The sequence below is a fragment of the Neofelis nebulosa genome, chromosome 9 (genome assembly GCF_028018385.1).
Source record: "Neofelis nebulosa isolate mNeoNeb1 chromosome 9, mNeoNeb1.pri, whole genome shotgun sequence".
NCBI classification, from domain to species: Eukaryota; Metazoa; Chordata; class Mammalia; order Carnivora; family Felidae; genus Neofelis; species Neofelis nebulosa.
This window is the reverse complement of record NC_080790.1, coordinates 24,799,065-24,816,187: the sequence shown is the minus strand read 5'-3', so window position 1 is coordinate 24,816,187 and position 17,123 is coordinate 24,799,065. Positions and strand designations below refer to the sequence as shown.

Sequence of the window (17,123 nt, the reverse complement as noted above, 5' to 3'; positions counted from 1 at the left end):
GAGCTGTCATGGTATGTAAGACCAAGTGACTGCAAAATATAAGTAATATTCCCAGTGACAGGACCAAGCAGGCAACATGATTGCTTCTTTTTAAGTGGCCATACTAGCTTTCCACACTATTATGGAAAAACAGAGGATTTTTTAAATATTCAAAAAATTTCTACTTGCTTTCCTTTAATGGAAGGAGTGCTTATAAAATATTATTAAATTTCTTACATACATTTTAGGATTAAGTTGTAGCCAGTGCTAATCATAACATGTCTGGAAAAAAATTTAACCTACATGGATTAAAATTCTATTTATAAAGGAAAAGTCCAAACCGCAGAAACAGTGCTTAGTTTAGAACAAGAACATGTACATAACTGGCAAACGCAATCCCTGTTTAGATGTCTCTCCTACTGAAACACTGTAATTACAAAAAACCAAAATGAATTTCTAAGTGTTTCAAGATGAAATAGTCCTTGCATAATTTCCAAGGCTTATAATTACTTTCCTGAAAAGGTAAATACTCCAAGTTTTAATTTAATAGAATACTAACTCTAGAAGTTAACACAGATTAAACATTTAACTCTACAGTGGAAGCCACCTATGAAATTCAGAAGCTCTTAAAATTATTTTATTTCATTTCATTTCATTTTTCAGAGAGAGCACACGAGTTGGGGAGAGGGGCAGAAGGAGAGAGAGAATCTCATTCCACTCAGCGTGGAACCAACGCAGGGCTAGATCCCACGACCCTAGGATCAGGGCCTGAGCTAAAATCAAAAGTCGGAGGCTCAACTGACTGAGCCACCCAGGTGCCCCTGAAATTCAGAAGCTTTTAAATGAACAATCGAATGGTAACCAAAGGAAAAGTACTGGGAGGCTAAAGGCCAATGCTAACCTCCTACAGCCACTTAAGGGAGTGGGGTAGGGTGAGGGTGGGGGAAGCACCCCCACCCCCAAGTTTGCTGAATGGATTTTTAAGATTCCTCATACACGTCAAGGAAAATGCATCACAGTGCATGGTCCCTCACTTCCCATTTCCTCTTCAGTCAACTACAGTCCAGCTTTCAGCCTCTACCTTTCCACTTAAACTACTTCAGGAAAAAAGTCCACTTTCTTAATTTTTTTTTAATGTTTATTTACTTTTGAAAGAGAAACAGTGTGAGCAGGAGAAGGGCAGAGAGAGAGGGAGACACAGAATCCAAAGCAGACTCCAGGCTCCGAGCTGTCAGCACAGAGCCTGACGCAGGGCTTGAACTCACAGACCACGAGATCATGACCTGAGCCCAAGTCGGACGCCCAACCGACTGAGCCCCCCAGGCACCCCACAAAAGCCCACCTGTCACGCTGCCAAGTCCAATGGCCACTTCTCTGTCCTCACTCTACTCCACCTCTCAGCATTCCACATGAATAGCCACCTCCTCCTTGAAATGCTAGCCTCTGCTGGCTGTTGTGACACCATTCTCCTGGTCTGCCTCTGACCTCGCTGGCCCCTCTCTCCTGGTCCCCTTGGTTGGCTCCTCCTCTCCTCTATGGGACCTCTAAATGCTGGGGCTTCCTACCACTGGGACACTGTTCATCTTCTCTCCATCCTCTTTCCCCTCCCTCCTTCCTCTCCATTATCCCCATGCTGACCTTTCTGAAAGGTATTTCCAACCCAACCTTCTCCTCTTGAGCTCCAGGCTCTCAGATTCAGCTGGTTACCTGACACCTGGGTGTTTAAAAGTTCTGTCAAACTGAACACATCCAGAATAAATATCATTATTATTCCTGTCCCTTCCTCTCTGTCCAATCTTCCTGATTGCTCCAATCTGGAGCAATCATTTTTCTCCATCTCTGTAAATGGCATCAGCATCTACCCCAATTCTCTACCAAGAAACCCAGGACTTACCTTTCATTCTTTCCTTTCCCTCACACTCCCAATAAAATCAGCAGTGTTCTGTCAACTTTATCTCCAAATATACATCCTAAATGTAACATTTTGCATCAATTGCCATTGCCACCACCTTAACCCAGGCCATCATCATCTTTTGCTTGAACTATTACTGACTTCCTCTCTTTCAGTCTTGGCGAAACCATATCCCCACCTACAGCCAGTCCTTTCTCTGTATTGTGGCAAAATAAAACAAAACAAAACAAAAACAAACAAACAAAAATGGGAACCTGATTATCATTTCCCTGTTTAAGACCCTTTAATGGTTTTCTACTGAGCCTAGAATAAAAATCAAATTTTTACCCAAAATCTGCAAGTCTTACCTAGGTTGGCTCCCACCCTCACCTTTCCAAGTATATCACCTCTCATTCCCTTTCGCCCACATTCCAAGGGCTCTCTCCCAGCTGGTTCTCTCACAGGCTACTTCCTGCCTTGGGGCTTTGTGCAAACTGACCACAATGCCTAAAATGGTCTTTTCAGACTTTGGCTTAACTACCTTCCTTTCTTCTTTTTAGGTGTCAACTTAGCATTGTCCCCTTAAAGAAGCTGTCACTAAGGCTGACCTAGTTAGTAGTAGTTAGTAGTTAGCAGTTAGTAGTAAGTAGTAGTGAGAGCACTACTTTTTCTCCTGCCTCAATCCTGATGGCATCTTTTATGACTCTCATTACAACTTGCGGTTACTTTGTTCATTCATCTGTTTTCCTGTTTTAGGCCTGAAACTCCCTCCAGAATTTTAGTTTTACAGTTTTATGGTTGTGAGAACTGTACTGATACTGCTCACGATTATAGCCTCAGCATAAAACCCAGCACACTCGGAAAGAGCTCAATTACTACTTGCTGAATGGCTTAGTATAAAAAATGGGGAAGATCAGATGAACTGCGACTGCCATTTTATGTTTTTTCGAATCCAAAAGCGGGTATAAATAAATACGGTTGAGTTGATCACAGTGTCTTTCAATTCTTGGTCCTTTTATTGTTTTTGAATTTATACGGAGTCCTTTCTATTTAAAAGTTATAACCATACAAGAAATACAAGTAATACAAAAGAATAACAGAAAAAATGTCATCTTACATTCAGAGAGTATTTCCTAGTCTCCAACATGTTTTCCAATGTTTACTTCAACTGAAATACAGAAAGCAGGTATTATTTCCACCTTATAGAATCATTAAGACTCAGGGAAGTCAACGAATTGCCCAAAATAATTTTTTTAGTGTCACAGCTGAGGTTTTGAACCTTGTTCAAACCTTGTTTCTTTTACTTTTTTTTTTTTTTTTTTTTTTTGTATTCTGTTTTAGTGCACAGTTTCAGCCTTTTTTAAACTGAAGCACACAGTAAAGCACAGTGAAGGGCACAACTCCTACGAGTATACAGTTTGATGACTTTTTACAAAGCATACCCAGATCAAGACACAAATTACTGCAACCCAGAAGCCTCCTTCATGCATGCTCCCTCCCAATCATTAACTACCCCCAATCTGACTGTAACCACTATTTGACTCCTAGGACTATAGTTAGTGCTGTTTTTTAACTTTACTGAAATGAAATCAACAAGTGTATACTCTTCTGTATCTGGTTACCTCAAAGTTACATGTGCAAGATTCATCCATATTAATACCTGTGGGAATGGCCCATTCTTTTCCATTGCTGTATAGTATTTAACTGTAAATATATACCAAAATTTATCTATTCTGTTAGATGTTAGAATGTTTTCCAGGTTTTAGCTATTATGAATAATGCTGCTAATGAACACTCTTATTTTGTAGATGAAGAAGCTAAGGCCCAGAAGAGGAAAATGACTTAGTCAAAGAAACACAGCAATTGGGCAATCCAACTGGATCTCAGAAGGCCTGATTTCCCCTTTACTATGTGACATGATCAGCACTCAGAAGTCCATTTAAATCTTAAAAGGTATTTTTTAGTGCTTACATAATACAAAACCAAGTCTTAAGTTACAAACACTATGCCAAATATTACTGTAGTATCTGGTTACCAAAGCTACTTCAATAAAAACTTTTTAAATAAATGTAATCTTCTCTAACTTGTGGCATTCGATGAGATTATGAGGTTTGGGGTAGAAGTCATTTATTTTTATACATATCACTATTCCAGAGAGGTTTATTTAATTTACGGTCAAATAAAATTTTGGTTCCCAGATTAGAAATGTCTCAAATTAGTAATTCTGACAAAATATGGACAGAGACAACAGTCCCAAATTATGAACAGGTAGCATTCCAAAACTTTGCTTTTAAATCAGTGGTTTGGAATTCAGAATGCACTTTCTCATAGAAATTATATAATACACAGTAACCACATTTTCAGATCAGCCTGCAAAAGCCAACTTTACTTAAACATACCTAAAAATAGCGCTAATAACAGTCTTTAACTACTATGAACAAACACCTAACTTCAAATAATAATTTATAAAACTCTATCTTAATACCCCCCATCTCATGTTAACTCCTATCCCCCTGTCTTTTCTTCAAAATGCCTCTGTGACCAGCTTATGCCTATTTTTTAATCCCTCACCAATACTCTTCACTTTATGTTCCCAGATCCTGGGCCACAGAATTCAGACCACAACTTATCCCATAATTTCTACCCCTTAAGCAAGCCCTTGAGATTTTCAATGCTATAAAAAACTCTGGGAGGAGAAAGACAAAGAGAAATGAGGTAGGGGCGGGGGATCACAAAATCTCAAGAAACCCTAAAAAGTAGGTCTGTTTTCACCAGAAAGCACAATCACATGGAATTTTTCTAAATTCCTACATTCACTGAAATGTTCTTCACTGCAGCCCCATTCAGTCCTTCTGGACTTTTTAAAATCCTGGGGTGGGCAATTCCGAGCAACTCCCCTTCCATTAGGAAAGTTACCTATTCCATTCCTTCTCACATTCTCTCTCATTTCTCACTCTAAATGGAAAGATAAAGGGGCATGTTGATAACATCAAGTCCTTAGGTCACACGGAACTAAAGGAGAGATGGTGCTTCGGGAATATTCAGGCCATTAAGGTCACACTAATCTACAACATATTATATACAAGTTAGGAACCGCATACAAAAGTTTTGGAGCAAAGAAATAGTTTCAAAATGGATAACAAAGTTTCCAGAAATGAGAAAAATCTACCTTTATATCACGACATAACATTCCGTTTCTTGTGGCTCACCTTTTCTTTCCAATAATTATAGTGAAGATGTATCCTACATTGTCTCCGTACAACTAACACTGAACCTAGTATACCACAAATAGGTAGAACTCAGGGTAACAAAAAAACCAGATCCCAACTTGATGAAATTAACTTACCAACAAATGGAGAAGTCAATTTCTACTAAGTCTGGGTGAGGAAAACCAAAGGACAAGAGCTATATTAGCCTTGAAATCCAATGAAGATGATGATAAGTGGCCAAAAGAAACGTTAAAAGTCAAAAATGTCCTCAAAGAATTGTTAAGCACAAGAAGGAGCACTGGAGTCTCTAAGTTTTAAATAATGGATGTTTTACAGGAGGTAAACTAGGAAGGAAAGACTGTATCATTCTGTCAAATAAGTCTTTAAAGTAAGTATGTAATGGGCCAATAACCTTAAATGGACTAAAAAAGTTCGGTGCAAACTATAAAACTACCATTTCTGTGACTGAAGGGAACAAGAAAGCACACATATTAAGTGTGGCAATGTAAAGATAATGTATCCAAAAGTAATCCGAGCTAGCTTGTTACAGACAACTAAATACCTCATCAGAGAGCTGCCAACCTATAAACAATAACAGTGTACCTTTACCTACCCACTATTTAATATAAGCTGGTCCTTCCTGCTTTCACCACTTACTGTATGACTTTAGGCAAATTATTTAAACTCGCTGGGTCTCAATTTCTACTTGGTAAAATAGCACTAAAAATGCTACCTACCTCATCATTACTGTGAAGCTTAAATGACATAGGGTAGATTCTGAGTAGCTCCAGGGACAGAGTAAATATTCAGCAAAGGCTAGCGACTATTGTTTTCTTCAAACTGGTATATTAAAAAGTTACTTGAAGTCACTTCACTAACACTACTTTTGAAAACTTCACAACCCTCAGGACAGTGCTAACACTATGTGGATGTTCAGTATCTATTGACTGAAGACTAATAACTCATACGGAATCTAGAACCTTGAAGTTGAAGTAGATTTTAGAAGTATCTGGAACAATTTCACTTACTTCAACAATAAGAGTCATGGGAAATATTCAAATATTTGCTTAAATATTTCCAGAGACAGAAACTTGCTATACCAACAAGGCATACAGAACAATTCTAATTACCAGAATGTTCCTTTTGAAGTTCTCACTGTCCTAATTACTCTCATAAACTTTCTATCTGAACGGATGAATTCACTAGAGGGCAATATTAGGCAATATTAGGAGAAATCATCTATCAGAAAAAAATCATTCAACATTTATTCTGGCTGAGAGAAATACTGCACCCAGTTGTATAATACAAGTATGTTAATGTTTAAATTATTCATTTAAATATACACTAACATACATGTTCAGAAAGATTCAAAGAAAGGTTATAAAATCATTAATACTTAAATGTCCCTGGGAATAAGGTAAGTAATTCAGATTATCATAAAGCATGGGCTTTTTCCAATCCCACAACAAGGCCTCCCAACAATTTTAAGCAATTTTAATAATTACATGTTTATAAAAGAAAAGCATACAAAACCAGATTACATTTATTAACTGCTCCTTGCAGCCATACTCTGAGTAACCACAGCTTTCCATGAAAGGACCCAGTGCCCAAAAGAAAATTATCAACTTCTTTAAGAAAATCCAAATCTGGACCTGTGTATAACCAATTATTTAAATGATCTAAAACCAAATTATTTTGAAATGCCCACATTCATTAACAAAGTGATGGTACAACTCTAAAGGTTCAGTTAGCTCCAAGATGGTCCCAAGAGGAAGAACTGCCCTCGAATACCCTCTGACTCCCACTCATCGTAATTCACAACATATGTTCACAGTGATACATGGAAAGAAAAAACAAGGAAAAAGAGGAATTGTTTATAGCACACCCTTCCACCTCATCGCATTCCCATTGTATGAGAAATTTCACAGCTCACATGCAGATTCCATCCCATCAGGTAGAGGGCTCCACAGAATCCCCTCACCCACAAGCCACTTGTGTCTCCACTTGCAATCCATTTCAGCATTCCTTTACTTCAGATCAATTTGCAGGGCTTTTGACTTTTTTCCCTCTGAATCAGTTATACCATTTGCCTGATTCTCTAATTTATTATGAGTTAAATAAAATCTTAAACATAAGTTTATTTTTCTATCTGTGTAAATCACCATATCATCATTTAATGCACTAGTCAACGTTTTTACTATTGGTAAGACATTGTTCAATACGTAGATGTTGTTCAGTACTTAGATTATCAACACAAAAAATACTCCAAACAGTGAGTATAACTGGACTTTCTGGAAAGGCCCATCTCCCCATGTAAATTAATAAACAGGCTTTTGAGGAATCAATACCTTATGAATTTCATTGGCATGAATGAGGTCATGAGCTCTGGATGAAGCAAGGAAATCAGGTTTCAGAACCTGCAAAGCCAGGTTCAGAGTGTACACTCTGAACATCTGTTCAGAGTGTAGATGATGGTCAAGCCAGTGAACAACCACCACAGTGAGGTGCTGTCCACTCACCTCCACTGGCCATTTAATGTTTCCCTTTAAGAGTTAAAACAACCAAGAATTCATGTCAGAAGACAAATAAGTTGATAGTCTCTGCTCAATAAAAGGTTCTCAAAACGTGCCATCCCTTTGAATGTCTCCACATTCATCTACCCACCCATAAATGTAGATAAATGTTTATATCACTTCAGTAAAAATAGCAACACAAGAGTCTTTGTTTGGTTTCATAAATTATCAAGAATATAATCATGGGGTACCTGGATGGCTCAGTCTGTTAAGCGTCTGACTTCGGCTCAGGTCAATGATCTCAGGGTTCACAGGTTTGAGTCCCGTGTCAGACTCTGTGCTGACAGCTCAGAGCCTGGAGCCTGAGCCTGGAGCCTGCTTCATGAATTCTATGTCTCCCTCTCTCTCTGCCCCTCCCCCACTCATTCTTTCTCTTTCTCTCTCTCTTAAAAATGAATAAAACATAAATATAAATACAAATACAAATATATATACATATATGCATATTATATATATTATATATTATGTATATATATATATATTTTGTATATTTGTGTGTGTGTATATATATATATATATATATATAAATATATATATATATATATATAATGATGGACGGGTGCCTGGGTGGCTCAGTCAGTTGAGCATCCGACTTCAATTCAGGTCAGGAACTCACAGTTTGTGAGTTGGAGCTCCACATCAGGCTTTGCGCCAATAGGGCAGAGCCTGGATTCGCTGTCTCCCTCTCTCTGTACCCCTCCCACTGCCTCCCTCCCTCCCTCCCTCCCTCTCTCTCTCTCAAAAATAAACATTAAAAAATAATATAATTATAGAGAATTGTGAAGGGAAGTAAAGAAATAAGAAGCATACTGATAACAGGGTCAAAGCAGATGTTCCAAATTCAAGTGATCTAAGTCAAGAGAATGGGTGGTTTCTTTTTTTTTTTTTTTTTTTTTTAAATTTTTTTTTCAACATTTATTTATTTTTGGGACAGAGAGAGACAGAGCATGAACAGGGGAGGGGCAGAGAGAGAGAGGGAGACACAGAATCGGAAACAGGCTCCAGACTCTGAGCCATCAGCCCAGAGCCTGACGCGGGGCTCGAACCCACGGACCGCGAGATCGTGACCTGGCTGAAGTCGGACGCCCAACCGACTGCGCCACCCAGGCGCCCCGAGAATGGGTGGTTTCTAAACTCACCGGATTCTTCTCCATCTACATGCTCTCTTTACCCCAAAGACACTAAAATTAAAAAAGCATCATAATAGATATCAACCCCTTCTACTAATTACAATGTGATGGCTAATTTTATGGGCCAATGTGGCCAGGGACAACGCTGTTTCAGGATGTGTCTGTGAGGGTGCTTCCAGATGAGATTAGAATGTGAACTGGTGGACTCAGTAAAACAGATTGCCCTCTCCAATGTGGGTGGGCATCACCCAATATGTTGAGGGCCTGAATAAAACAAAAAGCAGAGGAAGAGGAACTCACCCCTTTTTTGCCTACCTCACTGAGCTAGGTAGGACATCTCATCTTCTGTGGCCCTAGGACTGGGATTTACACCCTCAGCTCCCCTGGGTTCTCAGGCCTTCAGACTCAGACTGAATGACACAACTGGCTTTCCTGAGTCTCAGTCTTGCAGAGAACAGATCATGAGATTTCTCAAACTCCATAACCAGGTAAGCTAATTTTTCATAAATCTTTCTTCCTACTCCTCTCTCTCTCTACACACACACACACACATATGTGCATATATATGTAATAATAAATAACATTACATTACATTGTATTACATTATAAAACAACATATAAATAACAAAAAACAAATATACATAAATACATTTTTAAAATGGAGATATATATAAATATCTATCTTCTACTGGTTCTGCTTCTCTGGAGAACCCTGACTAAAACATACATACACACACACACACACACACACACATCCTGCTCTTGTTCAGAACAGTCTCATTTATTTTATATTTATATACATTTTTATTATATATATTTATATATGTATATGTTTATAAATATATATAGGCAAACTATCTTCCAAGAGGAAACACCTGCCCTCCATTGACTGCTGAGGCCATGGATATACTACTGTACGTCAAAAATCAACTATATTCAGACACAACAAATCATTACACTATGTTTTATACTCCAGAGAGGTTGGAGAGAAGGATATAATTTGTTTAACGCAAAAAAAAATAGTTTCAGGCAACACAATGATTAACAGATAATCTTTCCTCTTCCTTATCTTTGATTTAAAAGTCTCACTTAATGCATTAGCTAAACATGGCACAAAAGATTCGGGACAGGGAGGGAGGGGGAGTTGCTGGCAAGACTTAAAGAAGCAAAATTATCTAATAGGACTCTTGGGTTCTTTCCCAAAACTATTTAAGAAAACTGAAAATATCTGAAATGAGTAAAAAAGGTAATATCTCCTGCCTCTCTACAAAACAATACTTCCAAGACCTGGTCTATCAAAAATATTTTGCACAGGGGCGCCTGGGTGGTTCAGTCGGTTAAGCATCCGACTCTTGATCTGGGCTCAGATCGTGACCTCACAGTTTGGTTTGCGAGTTGGAGCCCCATATGGGGAAGTGCCCCCCCAGGGCGGAGGCTGCCTAGGATTCTCTCTCTCTCTGCCCCTCCCTAACTCTCTCAAAATAAATAAATATTTTTTTTTTAATTTGCCCAAAACCTATCTGAATGCCATTAAAATATCTATAGGAAATTCAAGTAATAAGGCAGTTTACCAAATGCAAGAATAATATGTATTATAACTCTAAGGGCACTTCCATTTTGATAAGAAGAAGAAAAAAAAGTTTCCATTTTTCTGAGCAATTTCTGATGTACCCATTGGTCCATGATCCTTATCCTCTTGTGTAAGCCTCAGGGAACACAAAACAAAACAAACAAAACTAATATTTATGAACATGTATTTCAAATCAAGAAAAAAAAATTAACACATGAAAAACTTTAAATTTAGAAGTCTCAATATGTACTTTTTCACATGCCAATAATAAAAGTGAAGCCTTAGAAGTAGATTTAACTGTCAACTGCAACAGTTCAGGGTGTAAAACCCTATACTCAATGAGGAGGTCTGAAGGCCCTGTCTCCTTTTTTCCCCTTTACCATAAATGTTTTCTGTATATTCCTGACCATGTAACCACTAAATACAAAAATTACTAACATGTAAAAACTACTTCTGTTCTCAATTTTGAGACTACTTCCCATAAACTGGCAAAATTTTTAAATTGGCTTCAAGTTTTGCAATTAATTCCAATTAGAAAAATTTGTTTAACCTAAAAGAAAAACAAGGGCATTTATGAAAAGCCCACGGCTAACATCATACTTAAGAGTGAAAGACTGAAAGCTTCCCCCTAAAATAAACCTACAGATTCAATGTAATCTCTATCAAAATTCCAAAGGCCTTTTTTTTGCAGAAATAAAAAAGCTGAACCTCAAATTCACATAGAATTACAAAGCATTGCAAGTAGCCAAACAGTACTGAAAAAAGAGAACAAAGCTGAAGGATCACACTTCTCGACTTCAAATCTTACTACAAAGCTTACAATGATCAAAACAGTGTGCTATACAGGCATAAGAAGAGACATGCAGACCAACGAAATAGAACTGTGAGAATACAGAAATAGACCCATACATCTATGGTCAACTGATTTTTGACAAGGATGCCAAGACCATTCAATGAGGAAAGAACAGTCTGCAATAAATGGTGGTAAGTGGACATCCACATGCAAAAGAACGAAGTTGACCTCTCTATCATACCCGTGGACAAAAATTAACTCAAAAGGATCAACAACTTAAATGCAAGAGCTAAAACTAAAAAACTGTTAGAAGAAAACATGCAGATCAATCTTCATGACTTCAGATTTGACAATGGATTCTTAAATATGACTAAAAGCCCTAGCAACAAAAGAAAAAAACAGATAAATTGGACTTAATCAAAATTTAAAACTTTTGTACATCCAAAGGATACTATCAACAAAATAAAAAGACAACCCACAGAATAAAAGAAAATGTTTGCAAATCAAGGGTTTAGTATCCAGAAAGTAAGCAACTCTCATAACTCAACCACAAAAAGACAAATAACTTTTTAAAAAAGACAAAGGAGGGGCGCCTGGGTGGCGCAGTCGGTTAAGCGTCCGACTTCAGCCAGGTCACGATCTCCCGGTCCGTGAGTTCGAGCCCCGCGTCGGGCTCTGGGCTGATGGCTCGGAGCCTGGAGCCTGTTTCCGATTCTGTGTCTCCCTCTCTCTCTGCCCCTCCCCCGTTCATGCTCTGTCTCTCTCTGTCCCAAAAATAAATAAATAAAAAATAAAAAAAATAAAAATAAAAAAAAGACAAAGGATGTGAATAGACCTTTCTCCAAAGAGGACATACAAATGGTCAACAAGCACATGAAAAGATGCTCACAGTCTTTGCCATTGGAGAAATGCAAATCAAAACCACAATGAAATAGTACTACTTACTCAACAAGGATGGCTATAATTTTTTAAATGGTAAATAACAAGTAATGGTGAAAAACATGGAAAATTTGGAACCCTTAAACATCGCTGATGACAGTATAAAATGGTGCATGTGCTGTGGAAAACAGGCTGACAGTTCCTCATATATAGAATGACTATATCACCCAGCAATTTCACTCCTAGGTATTTACCAAGGACTAGAAACAGGTTCTCAAACAAATACTTGTCCACAAATATTTATAAAAGCAACATTATTCACCATAGCCAAAAGGTAGAGACAACTTAAATGCCCATCAATGGAGGAATGGCTAAACATATTGTGGTATATACACAGGAAATACTACTCAGCCTTAAGGATGAATCAAGTACTAATATATGCTACAATACGGATGAACCTCAAAAACATTACATTAAGTAAAAAAAGTAAGACTCAATAAGTACATACTATATGATTCTATTTATATGAAATATCCAGAACAGGCAAATTCATAGAGACAGAAAGCAGATTTGGGTTGCCAGGGGCTGGGGAAAAAAAGAGAAGTATATGCTTAAAGGTACAGGGTTTGCTTCTGAGATAATGAAGTGCTTTGGAACGAGAGAGAGGTGGTGGTGGCACAACACTGAATGTACTAAATGCCACTGATTTGCTCACTTTAAAATATGTCAATTTCACCTCAATTAAAAAAAAATCAACAGACCAATACCAAATGTCATACATAGCCTTTTTTCCAAGTGTCCACAGTACAGGTCATTTATAAAAACTGATAGTCTGGGGCACCTGGGTGGCTCAGTTGGTTAAGCATCCAACACTTAAAATCTCATTGTCCAGAGCCTGCTTGGGATTCCCGCCCACCCCCCCCCCACCAAAATAAATAAGAAAACTTAAAAAAAAATGATTATCTGTTAAGCCATAATTTTACAGGGCACATTTTCCAATTTTATTTATTTATCTTGAGAGAGAGAGAGAGAGGGCACAAAGGAGGGGCAGGGAGAGAGAATGCCAAGCAGGCTCCGCAATGCCAACACAACACAGAGCCTGATGCAGGCCTCAATCTCACAAACCCTAAGATCAAGACCTGAGCCGAAATCAAGAGTCAGATGCTTGACTGAGCTACCCAGGTACCCCACGTTCTTCCTTTTTAAATGGGAGGCCACATGACCAATAAAGTGTTACTGGTCAGAAACCAACAGATCCAATTCAAACTCTACAGAATACAGGAGACTGAAACGGTGTAGTGAGTCATATACAAAGAAGACTTTTAAAAACATACTCAGGGCGCCTGGGTGCCTCAGTTGGTTGGGCATCCGACTCTTGACTTTGGCTTGGGTGGTGATCTCAGGGTTCCTAAGATCGAGCCCCATAGGGCTCTATGCTGACAATGAGGAGCCTGCTTGGGATTCTCTATCTCTCTCTCTCTCTCTCTCTCTCTCTGCCCCTCCCCACTCGCGCTCTCTTTCTCTCTTCTCTCTCCGGCACTCTCTCAAAATAAATAAATAAATAAAAATGTAAGAGAAAAAACAAAAAATATATTCATGCAAATTTACCCAACATAAAGAATGCTATCTCCTTCAGACTAGTTACTTTGAATATACTTATTCTGCTGTTGCACTACTAAAAATACTTTCAAACTTGTATAGTTTGAAATATCCTTTGGTCAGCTCAGGTGACAAACAAAAAGGTAATTCTCAATTGTATTTACACCTTATTTTTAAATAAAACTGGTATTAACCAACATGATCACCTGACCTGATCACCTAGGTTGGCCCTAAGTTAGCTAATTACAAACAACTCTAACTTCAAAGAATAAAGTTTTAGCACAAATTCAGTTACTTAACTCAATACACTAAAACTTTTGAAGACATGTCGTGTCTTCAGATCTGCATTTGTCAAAGTAGATCCAGGCTTCAGAAAAGGTCCCCCTCCAGATAAACTGAAGCATTCACTGCCATCAACACCACCTTTCAGTACGTGTCCATCAACCTTCTCCTGTCCTTTCTACTCACAGGCTTCCTACCTAGAAGGGTCCTCTCCCCAGCCAATTACCAAAATCCTACCATCTCTTCAAGACCATACTCAAGTAACATCTGCTCCGTGAACTGCTCTTTTGAATTCCAGAAATATTTCATGATCTGTACTGCTCACTTGGTCATCACATGCTATTTTTATACTGACATCTTTTAATATATTCTGGCTTTTCAATTATAGTTTTTAAGGAACTGGAAAATTTATCTTCTATCTCCAATGCAATTCACTGGAGATACACACTGAGTGGCCCACCCAAGAAACACAAGAGGTGTTTGTTTTCATTTGTTCTATATAAAGACTAGGATAGTATTATTAGCCTGGACCTGATGAAATGTGGTGAGTCTTGAGTAGCTGCCTAAGGAGTGTGGGTTCCATCCTACCATAATGGAGAATTGCAAGTTCTTGAGCTCCACAGCGATGTAGAAAAAGCAGTCCTCAGTCCACAGCTGCCAGAGGGGGAGTTGGTAAAGTTCCAACCCTTCAATCAAGAAGGAGCTCAGCAAAAAGGGTTAAGTAGGGACTCTACAATCAGAAGGCACTGAGTGTGCCGCTGCCAGCTCAAGGACTCTGGGCAAGCTATAGGACTTTTTAAAAGCTTCACTTTCAGGGTGCCTGGGTGGCTCAGTCAGCTAAGCGTCCAACTTCGGCTCAGGTCATGATCTCGTGGTTCATGGGTTCAAGCCCCGCATCGGACTCTGTGCTGACAGCTCAGAGCCTGGAGCCTGCTTCAGATTCTGTGTGGCCCTCTCTCTCTGCCCCTCGCCCGCTTATGCATGTGCTCACTCTCACTCTCTCTCTCTCTCTCTCAAAAATAAACATTAAAGATAAATATGTAAGTAAACATTTAAAAAATAAAATAAAAAAATAAAAGCTTCACTTCCTTTATAAAACAAGGATGATAAAACAAAAACCTACCTAGCTGTAATATTACATAAAATAACACACACCACAATGCCTACCAAAGAATAAACACTGCAGCCTGCCACCAATTCTCTGATATCAACTGGGTATCCTACAATTGCTACCTGGCGTTAGTATCAAATCCCACAAGCTAAAGGGCAAGACACCCAACAAGACTGCTTTTGCAGCACACATCCCCCAAGCTATCAGAACTTCTAACTTGGCTACAAATTCAAGGGCTCCCATAACCCTCATTCAAGTGCAGTAATTTGCTATAATGATTCACAGAACTTGTTGAAAACACTATACTTAACCAATTACAGCCTTATTATAAAGGATACATACAACTCAGCAACAGCCAAGTGGAAGACACGCATAAAGCCAGGTCTAGGGAAAGAGAATGGAGGGATTCAGAACTTCCACGCCCCCCCTCTCTCGGGGAAATTCAGGTGTCCCCCTTCTAGCACATCCATGTGTTCACCAGCCTGGAAACTCCAGTGTCCAGAGTTTATATAAAGGGGTTTGTTACACAGGCATGGTTGATTGAATCATAATTTATGTATGACTGAACTCAATCTCCAGTCCCTCTCCTCACCCCAGAGATCAAGGGGTGGTAAAGTTCTGACCCTCTAATTGAGAGCTGAGCCTTTCCCAGACCCTCCCTTGAAACTATCTAAGGGCCCATCCCCGAGTCATGTGATCACCATAAACTCAGGTAAGGTTAAAGGGGGCTCATTATGAATAACAAAAGATACTCCTACCCCTACTCAGAAAATTCCAAGGGTTATTGAAGCTCTACATCTGGATCCAGGGACAAGAACCAGACATTTCTTTATTATATCACATGCACAATAAATGGAAGCTATTATTTTAGAAACCTAGTAGTAGGCTATCAAAATAACACAAGCATAAAGATGAGGAAGAAAAAAAAACTTCAAAAACTTTACAAAAGAATGGAAAAAAGAGGGTGGGGGGGTCAAACTGAATATAACAATTCAAGTATGTATGACTAAATAGAAACAGACACATCCAGCAGGGAACTGAGGAAGGGACTGAGAATGAATTTAGTGTTAACCAAGTTGAGATTGAATCACAACCAGTGATTTCAAAAGGACCCAGGCAGATGAAGAATGTGCACCTAGAGACGGAGAAGGACACGGCAGACTCAGTTTTCAGACTTATCCACATAGAAAAGATTCCCTACCCGCCCCCCAAAGGAAGCCCTCACTACTCAAGAGAGGATACCTGCTAGTGGTGTCACATAACCATCTACTAGAGTCAAACAAAAGCAAGTTAGTTACTGCATTAAGCCTAAAAGGCAAGGGCTGACCTCTAGAACATACTCCATTTAATATTTTAGACTCTAAACAAAATGGTAATTCATTTTTAACATAAAGATTCAAAAAGAACCACATGACCTGGGAATGCAAGCTGGTGCAGCCACTCTGGAAAACAGTATGGAGGTTCCTCAAAAAACTAAAAATAGAACTACCCTACAACCCAGCATTTGCACTCCTAGGCATTTATCCACAGGATACAGGGGTGGTGTTTCGAAGGGACACATGCACCCCCACGTTTATAGCAGCACTATCAACAACAGCTAAAGTGTGGAAAGAGTCCAAATGTCCATCGATGGATGAATAAAGAAGGTGTAGCATGTGTGTGTGTGTGTGTACATATATATATATATATGTACACACACACACACAATGGAGTATTACTCGGCAGTCAAAAAGAAGGAAATCTTGCCATTTGCAACTATGTGGATGGAATTGGATGGTATCATGCTAAGTGAAATTAGTCAGAGAAAGACAAAAATCATATGACTTCACTCCTATGAGGACTTTAAGAGACAAAATAGATGAACATAAGGGAAGGGAAACAAAAATAATATACAAATAGGGAGGGGAACAAAACATAAGAGACTCATAAATATGGAGAACAAACTGAGGGTTACTGGAGGGATTGTGGGAGGGGGGATGGGCTAAACGGGTAAGGGGCACTAAGGAATCTACTCCTGAAACCATTGTTGCACTATATGCTAATTCAGATGTAAATTAAAAATAAAATTATAAAAAGAAAGAAAGAAAGAAAGAAAGAAAGAAAGAAA

At 38.7% G+C, this 17,123-nt stretch overlaps 1 protein-coding gene across 6 annotated transcripts in view; it reads right to left on the bottom strand.

Moving 5' to 3' along the window:
- Nucleotides 1-17,123, bottom strand: part of LCLAT1 (lysocardiolipin acyltransferase 1) — a 184,910-nt gene that overhangs the window by 150,728 nt on the left and 17,059 nt on the right. The window contains exon 2 of one of the 6 annotated variants that reach the window (XM_058682947.1): nucleotides 2,988-3,038. The exons of the other annotated variants lie outside the window; for them this stretch is intronic. The gene's annotated coding sequence lies outside the window, so the exon portion shown is untranslated. The remainder of the gene's footprint in view (nucleotides 1-2,987; nucleotides 3,039-17,123) is intronic. 6 annotated transcript variants of the gene reach the window in all.